Below are 9,402 nucleotides of genomic sequence, written 5' to 3' on the forward strand. Positions count from 1 at the left end.
TATAACTGAATCACTTTGCTGCACACCTGAAACCGATACAACATTGTTAATGGACTCTGCTACCATATAAAATAAAAATAAGAAAAACATTTTGATATTTGGCAAAACTAATACAATTATGTAAAGTTTAAAAATAAAATAAAATTTAAAAAAAGAAAGAAAAAAATAAACAAATAAATAAAAGAAAAAAGAAAAACAATGATTGAAAGAAAAATGAAAGAAAGACAGTTCCAGAAAACTGGGACAATGTGGACAACTGGCTTCTGAGCAGGCTAGTCCTTACTCTCAGCGTGTTCCACTCAGCAGTCGACACAGCCAATGAGAGCGGCATGACTGCTTCCCATGACAGTGGGTGTGGGATATGGAAGAAAGAAGAGTAACAGAGACTCTAGGCTGATAAGATCTGGGCAGAGAGTCAAACCAAATTTCCAAGGGCTCATAATTGGGCTGTCTAAATGGGCTGCGGTATATAGCATCCACAGGCCTTCACTTCTTGTCAGTGTTTAATAGAAATTCTGAATTTCCCTAATTTAGGGGCTGGAGCCTTGTCTGTCTTGTTTACCACTCTGTAGGCCTGGCGTTGTATCTACTGATAAATCCATCATATGAATGAATGAATATGAATGAATCCATCATTCACTCTTCTGGGGCTCTGGGTAGCCCCAGCTTGGCCATATGCTGTCTCCCTTGAATTTTTTTGTTGTTATTAACCAAAAAAGTTATTCCTCCTGTAATCAGTGCCCTTCTCTTCACCCCACCACACACACATAGAATGTATTCCCCTACTTTCTCTTATCCTGTCCCGTTAAGTTCAGCCAGTTCCCCTTAATGGAGTTTGAGGAGTGCATCAGAGCCAAGAGTAATACTGGCTGACATTAACTGCATGCTTACCAGGTGTGAGGTGCAATTCTAAGCACTTTTCATGTGTTAACTAAGGTCTCACAACAACTTTGAGGAGATACTATTATTATCCCAACTTTACGGACGAGGAAACTGAGCTGTGAAGAAGTTAAATAACTTGTCCATGGTCACATAGCTGTTAAGTAGCGGAATCTCATCCAACACACGAGTGCCTCTCAAACTTTAATAAACATATGCACCACCTGGGACCTTGTTAAAATGCTCATTCTGATTCGGTGAATCTGTGATGGGGCCCAAAGTTCTGCACTTTAATAGGCTAGCCATGAAATTAAAAGACGCTTACTCCTTGGAAGAAGAGTTATGACCAACCTAGATAGCATATTCAAAAGCAAAGACATTACTTTGCCAACAAAGGTCTGTCTAGTCAAGGCTATAGTTTTTCCTGTGGTCATGTATGGATGTGAGAGTTGGACTGTGAAGAAGGCTGAGCGCCGAAGAATTGATGCTTTTGAACTGTGGTGTTGGAGAAGACTCTTGAGAGTCCCTTGGACCGCAAGGAGATCCAACCAGTCCTTTCTAAAGGAGATCAGCCTTGGGATTTCTTTGGAAGGAATGATGCTAAAACTGAAACTCCAGTACTTTGGCCACCTCATGCGAAGAGTTGACTCATTGGAAAAGACTCTGATGCTGGGAGGGCCTGGGGGCAGGAGGAGAAGGGGATGACAGAGGATGAGATGGCTGGATGGCATCACTGACTCGATGGACATGAGTTTGAGTGAACTCCGGGAGCTGGTGATGGACAGGGAGGCCTGGTGTGCTGCGATTCACGGGGTCGCAAAGAGTCGGACACGACTGAGCGACTGAACTGAACTGAAGTGCTGATGCTCTTGGTCCCTGGATCACAGGGTGAGGAGTAAGACCCTACACATTGTTTACTGTGTTTCTGTATCAACCATTTTCTGACTCATGTTGTCCCCAGCTGTCAGAGTTATTTCCTGAATAGTGCTCAGTCACCTCAGTCATGTCTGACTCTGCGCAACCCTATGGACTGTAGCCTGCCAGGCTCCTTTCTCTATGGAATTTCCCAGGCAAGAATACAGGAATGGGTTCCATGCCCTCCTCCAGGAGATCTTCCTGACCCAGGGAACGAACCCGTGGCATCTCCTGCATCTTCGGCATTGTGGGTGGATTCTTTACCACCGAGTCACCCAACAAGCCCCTGAATAGATATGACATTTGTTTAAAACAGTTCTGTGAGTCATACAAGTCAGCTTCTTCCTGGAAGAAAAAAGGGAGTTGACACTTGGCCAATTGTATTGACACATCTTGGTGAGGCTTGTGCAAAGAAATGAGCCTAAGTGATGAGAGGGTAGCTTTACACTTCCTGGGTGCAAACCATGTTTACTGTAGGCTCTGGGTATGTCTACTGATTGATGATGCACTGGTGGAGGCATCTGCAACCCATTCCATTGCAGCTGCAAGTTGAATTAGACTGAGATATTTAGTATGAAAGTGACCCAGCCTCAGGGCTCTTGCTGTAGTCCCTTGATTAGCTGTGCCTCCTGAAATGTCCAGGCTCAGATGTTTGGAATTCTTCCTTGTTAGACACTTCCAAATGCATGATTTAATAAGAGAAGACAGGAAGATATGGGAGAAGAATAGATTGATAAGTTTATTAACATTTATTGAGGTCCTGATATTAAAATGCAATGACTTTTGCCCTAACCCCCCCCAGGCCTCAGATTAGCTACAGGAATAGGGTTGTCAACTCTCTCATTCAATCTTTTCCTAATCAGGGCTACTTTCTCCTTTATTTCCCAGCAAGGTGTACTTATGAGACATACTTCCTAAGAAATTCTGAAAGCAAAGACACATTTTTGGAAGGTTAAAAAAAAAATGCTGCACAAAGAAGTCCAGAAGAAATTATTTAATTTTTCTGCTGACTTGGTAAGCGCCATGTTACAGCTCTCCTGCCTAAGCCCAGATAACAGGGAGTTGACTGTAGCTATTTAGGTGGGAAGCTGGACCCCCAGTAAATATAAGGTTCTCTGATTTCATTTCAATCTGCCTTGGAGGCCTCTGAAGCTCCACTGAAGCAGTTAAGACACCCACAGGCAATGAAAACCAGATAGGTCTTCTCTTCGAAAAATCTTGGGCAGTTCAACTCTTGGACTCCCAGTGGGGGAAGCAGAGATCTTAGTGTTGAGGGATTTCTCTCATTCTCGCCGTTCCTTCCTGTCCCCACGGCTCTCCTTACAGTCCAGAAGAACATCTGCTGACCGAGTGTTCAGCTTTCAGATCCTTCTTCAACTTTTCCTATTTAAACAAAAATTTTAAATTAGGTTATTAATTCTTTCAACAAACTTTTTGAAGTGCCCATTATCAATAACACATTGGGCTGGTTGCTATGGAATATAAAAAATGAATGAGATAACCATTATTCTCACAAACAGCCTAGTAGAGTAATAAGCTGTGAAATGGAGGGTATATCATAAAGGAGGTACCACTAAAGTTCAAAGAAGTGACAGCAAATAAAATGAAGTGCACTAGAGAAATTTTTTAAGCTGTGAATGCTCTACACATATAAGTTTTTAACTTCTGAAAACAAGGAAAAGAGAATAAGTTTGGAGTTCTGGTCCTAGATCACAGGTTGGCAGACTGTGACCCTAAGTCTGTACAACCCTCAAGCTAAGAAAATTTTTTTCAAACATTTTTTAAGGGTTGTACTGGAAAAAAGTACCAAAGAAGAATGTACAACAAAGACCATATGCAGCTTGCAAAGCCTGAAATATCTGCTGTTTGGTCCTTTACAGAAAAAGTTTGCCATCTCCTGATCTAGACCAAATTTCACCATAACTGTATGCCATGGACGAGTGTGGTGAGGAGTTGGAGTTTATCTTGTAAGTAATTGGGAGTTATTCATTAATTGAAGAAGATGGCTAGATTTGGTGGCAGTAGGAGGATGAATAGAGCTGGGGGCTTCCCTGGTAGCACCAGTGATGAAAACTCGCCTATCGATGTAGGAGACATAAGAGACATGGGTTCCATCCTTGCATTGGGAAGATCCCCTGGAGAGGGAAATGGCAACCCACTCCAGTCTTCTTGCATGGAGAATGCCCTGAAACAGCCATGGGCTCTCAAGAGTTGGACGTGACTGAGTGACTGAGCTCACATAGAAAGTAGAAATTCTAGGAGGCAATTTAAAATCCAAACCTATCATCTAGAAAACCAATGAGAGATGTAAATTTGGGAGTCATCAGCATACGTTCAGTGACTGAAAATAGAATGGATGAAATCACCCAAGGAGAAGATCAAACAAGGAAACTCTGAAATATCTAGTTCAAGGAGGGGATGGAAGGACAAGAGAAGAGTGATGGAGACCAAGAAAAAGTGATCCAAGATGTAGGAGGAAACAAGAGATCAGTCAGTTCAGTTCAGTCGCTCAGTCGTGTCTGACTCTTTGCAACCCCGTGAACCACAGCACTTCAGGCCTCCCTGTCCATCACCATCTCCCGGAGTCCACCCAAACCCATGTCCATTGAGTCAGTGATGCCATCCAACCATCTCATCCTCTGTTGTCCCCTTCTCCTCCTGCCCTCAATGTTTCCCAGCATGAGGGTCTTTTCAAATGAGTCAGCTCTTCCCATCAGGTGGCCAAAGTATTGGAGCTTCAGCTCTAACATCAGTCCTTCCAATGAACAATGAACACCCAGGACTGATCTCCTTTAGAATGGACTGGTTGGATCTCCTTGCAGTCCAAGGGACTCTCAAGAGTCTTCTCTAACACCATAGTTCAAAAGCATCAATTCTTCAGCACTCAGCTTTCTTCACAGTCCAACTCTCACATCCATACATGACCACTGGAAAAACTATAGCCTTGACTAGACGGACCTTTGTGGGTTAAGTAATGTCTCTGCTTTTGAATATGCTGTCTAGGTTGGTCATAACTTTCCTTCCAAGGAGTAAGCGTCTTTTAATTTCATGGCTGCAATCACCATCTGCAGTGATTTTGGAGCCCAGAAAAATAAAGTCAATAGTATCACAGATAAAGGAGGTTGTCCACAATGTTAGTGCCAAAGAAAGGTAAAGTGGGATGCAGGATGAAAAGAAGCCTTTGGCTAAGTTATGGGTGACCCTGTGAGCACAGTTTCAGGAGGGTGGTAAAGTTGGGGGTGCGAGGCAGTGGGGTGCCTTTCAGGATGTTGGTGGTAGAGAGAAGGATGGAGACCAGCTAGACTGAGGGGGAACAGACCCAACAGAAGCAGATAACATCCATTTGTCTACCATGCCAGGGGTATGCTGCTACTGCTGCTAAGTCGCTTCAGTCGTGTCCGACTCTGTGTGACCCCATAGACGGCAGCCCACCAGGTTCCCCCGTCCCTGGGACTCTCCAGGCAAGAACACTGGAGTGGGTTGCCATTTCCTTCTCCAATACATGAAAGTGAAAAGTGAAAGTGAAGTCGCTCAGTCGTGTCCAACTCTTCAAGACCCCATGGACTGCAGCCCACCAGGCTCCTCTGTCCCTGGGATTTTCCAGGCAAGAGTACTGGAGTGGGTTGCCATTGCCTATATGAGGAGCAAATGAAATGTATGTGACAGTGCTTTGAAAACTATAATCTATAAATAAAAGGTGTTACTTTTTTATAAATTAAATTCCAGTTCTAAATTCTGTGAAACTATTTTTGTCCTTTCCTCAAAGCTTACAATTTAGAAGCAACAATTCCCTATGAAGTCTAAACTTTTCATTCTTCAAGACCTTTCTAGCAGCTGGCTATGACATCATCTCCCTCGTTTTTGACTTTCCAGTATGGAACTGCCTGTACCAAGCAGGCAAACCTATTTCTCATTTCTGCAAGCTTTATTTCCCTTCACTTTGGAGCTCTCACTCAGGCCATTGGCTTTGCTTTAAGGTTTAAGAGTTGCTTGCTTTAATTTTTTTTTTTTTTTTAATTTTGATTAGGCTGGGTCTTCATTGTGGCATGCAGGCTTTCTCTAGTTGTGGCATATGGGATCTTAGTTCCCCAGCCAGGGATCAAACCCATGTGCCCTGCCTTGGAAGGTGGATTCTTAACTACTGGACCACCAGGGAAGTCCCAAGAATTGCTTGTTTTAAGGTTGACAGATTTTGCAAATGAAAATACAGGATGCCAATTAAGTTTAAATTTCAGATAAACAATGAACAATTTTTTAGTGCGTGTCCCATGAAATAATCAGGCTCAGGCATCCTGAATTTTATTTGGCAACCCTACCTCCCTAGTTCTCTTAGTTTATCCCTATGGGTCTCTTCCTTTAGAACCCAACTCAAAGCTCATCTGTACTCCTTGGCATAATGATTTAATAAAAAGAATACAGCCTTTTGTAGACAGTCACACCTGGATTCAAGCCCTGGCCCTCTACTTATCTGTTATGTAATCTGATTAAATCTTTTTACTTCTTTGAATCTATAGTTACCTTTTAAGGTTCTTGTTATGATCAAAATAAACAATGTTTGGTTTCCTTGAAAAAGGGACTTATATATTTATTTAAACCTCTCCTATTCAAAGGATAATGTCTTTGCTTTGCCTGCCCTCTCTGCTTAGATATTCAACCTGTATTTCCTTCAGTTGTATTGCTGTTTGTTTTCAGAGTCCTGAGGAGGGGTCTTATCTTTCTCATCAATGGGGGCATGATCTAGCTGAATCATTCCTTATAACACTTAAGGCAGGGGTCTACCCACAGGGAGCCTCAGGGTAGGGACAGATTGAAGAGTTCCCCTGTGCCTTTTTTCTCTGGACTACTTGGAAGAACTTCAAGGTCAAGTCCCTTGGGAACTCAAGGTCAAATCCTCAGGGTGCTCAGGAGTAAGTCTTCTAGCCTAGGTTTTCTTGCCACTGCTATGCCAGCTTGGGACAGGTTTTCTGAGGGGGTTAGTGGTAAAGAAGGGTGTGGAAAGCCCTCTAGGGTGAGAGGTGGAGAATGGGGGAGGGGTAGCCAGAGTAATTGTTATTATTAGTGTTCTCTGTGACTCAGATTAATTGTAAATACAGAGATTCATAAGAGAGAATTATAGTGATGGGAAACAGGTAGAAAGGCAAAGGGCTTCGGTGGATTTTCTTTTTAACTCCTAGTTCCCAGACAGAAGATGTAACTTCTTTTGCCCAGCTGGGCTCCTCTGTCTACCTCCAATAGACTACAGGGCAGGTGGGAGGTAGAATCTGATGCCCCTTCTTCCTCTGGCGGGAAGCCATCCCTAGTGAATACCTCTCCGCTTCCTCTCACTCTTAGCTGCTAGGGATATGGGTAAGCGGCCAGGTTATCTAGATTTCTCAGCTCTGATTTTTATCTCCAGCCCAGAGGAGGAAAAAAAAAAACCCTACACCTGACCAAACTCAGTAATAGAAGATGGTTCCCCTCCCCCGTCCCTTCTCTGGTCCCCTGGAGCTTATTTCACTGGAAGGGAACGCAGGTTGATGTATTTTTAAATGGTTTTGATTTTATCACCTTGCTTAATGATTTGGCACGTTATTTATTAGATGGGGAGCTTCCCAGAGGGGCCTGGCCCATTAACGTATAAATAATGTGGCAAATAGTTCAATAGAGCCGTAAAAAAAGTGATTTAGAAATAAATTGACCTCTGTTTGTTACATGTAAACGAAGGCCCCGGGTCATAATGTATTTTGTGCCCTGAAGCTGGGGTGGTGGGGTTGGGGTGGGAAGCCATGAGGAGGAGGCTAGTGCAGACACTGGGGAGATTTTTTTGGTCATGGCTCTTTTTTTTCTCTGCCACAGTGGAGGGTGTGGCAGATGGGATGATGACTGCATCTGGTGTGTGTGTAGCGGGGTGAGTGGATACCCACTGTCTGGGGCAGTAATACAATTGGTAAGGATGCAGGAGGGGTGGTTTGAAGTGGAGATTTCTTTCTAGACACAAATGCCGGTTTGTGATTTCATCATCGTTGAGAAGTTGACATTTGACCCAGGTAGCTGGAAAGAGAAGTTGCTAGTCTGGGAAGCAGGAGCTGTCTGGGTGCAGTCAGATCAGTGCAGTGAGCATCTTGGATGGGAATGCTCTCTGGTTCATCTTTCCTTCATACAGTGTGCAGCACATAGCGTGCGTGCGTGCGTGCGTGTGCATGTCCGTGCTCAGTCATTCAGTCCCGTCCAACTCTGCAACCCTGTGGACCGTAGCCAGGCTTCCCAGGTGGCACTAGTGGTAAAGAACCCGTCTGCCAGTGCAGGAGACATAAGAGACGTGGGTTCAATCCCTGGGTCGGGAAGATCCCCTGGAGGAGGGCATGGCAACCCTCTCGTCTTCTTGCCTGGAAAATCCCATGGACGGAAGAGCCTGGTGAGCTACAGTCCATAGAGTCATAAAGAGTCGGACACAACTGAAGCTTCTGAGCACACACACACACACACACACACGGGACTGCAGCTGGCCGGGCTCCTCTGACCCAGGGATAGAACCCTGCATCTCCTGCACTACTGAGCCACCAGGGAAGCCCAGCACATAGTAGGCAACTAAATGTGATTAACACAAACCCACATATCTACCACGCTTAATGGGGGAAAGAGTACAGACAATTTCTGAACTAGTGGTGGATAAATAATGGGTATAATAGTTAACATTCACTGAGAGCTTAGTATTCACTACACGTTTTATTAATCACTCTACATATGTAATCTAATTAAATCTTTTTTATGTTTAAATTGTAAAATATGACACATATTCATTAAAGTGTATAAAGAGCATATGTGTATTTTAATGCATACTGTGGCACCTAGAAACAGTCATGGAGCCAATACTCATGAAAAGAAAGAGCTTTGCCACCACCCTAGAAGCCCCCTTTCTGATCACATTCACTTCCCTTTCCCAAAGGTAACTATCCTGTATTTAGTAATAATAGCTTTCTGGCTTTTCATAATGGTTTTAGTACCAATGTATGTGTCCTTAAGGGGCTTCCCACGTGGCTCAGTGGTGAAGAATCCACCTGTCAATGCAGGAGATGAAGGTTCTATCCTTGGGTCAGGTAGATCTCCTGGAGAAGGAAATGGCAACCCACTCTAGTATTCTTGCCTGGGGAATCCCGTAGACAGAGGAGCCCAGCAGGCTACAGTCCAAGGAGGAGGACACAATTTAGCTACTATATAACAACATATATTCAAACAACAAAGTTTTGTCCCATTTGAATTTTATATAAATACACTCACACTGTGAGTGTTCTTTCGTCTTACATTTTCTACTCAGCATATTATACGTGAGAGTCATTCACATCATTGCTTTTAGCTGTTCAGTTCAGTTCAGTCGCTCAGTTGTGTCCGACTCTTTGCAAATCATGAATCGCAGCACACCAGGCCTCCCTATCCATGACCAACTCCCGGAGTTCACCCAGACTCATGTCCATCGAGTCAGTGATGCCATCCAGCCATCTCATCCTCTGTTGTCCCCTTCTCCTCCTGCCCCCAAGCCCTCCCAGCATCAGAGCCTTTTCCAATGAGTCAACTCTTCGCATGAGGTGGCCAAAAGTACTGGAGTTTCAGCTTCAGCATCATTCCCTCCAA

General features: G+C 43.9%; 1 long non-coding RNA gene across 1 annotated transcript in view; it reads left to right on the plus strand.

Annotated features, from left to right (window-relative positions):
* LOC129654882 (uncharacterized) overlaps positions 1-5,495 on the plus strand; it is a 31,443-nt gene extending 25,948 nt beyond the window's left edge. Inside the window, exon 4 of the long non-coding RNA XR_008715643.1 lies at positions 5,154-5,495. This is a non-coding gene — a long non-coding RNA (uncharacterized LOC129654882). The remainder of the gene's footprint in view (positions 1-5,153) is intronic.
* The last annotated feature ends 3,907 nt before the right edge of the window (positions 5,496-9,402 follow it).

The sequence above is a fragment of the Bubalus kerabau genome, chromosome 1, assembly GCF_029407905.1.
Source record: "Bubalus kerabau isolate K-KA32 ecotype Philippines breed swamp buffalo chromosome 1, PCC_UOA_SB_1v2, whole genome shotgun sequence".
Classification (NCBI taxonomy): Eukaryota; Metazoa; Chordata; class Mammalia; order Artiodactyla; family Bovidae; genus Bubalus; species Bubalus kerabau.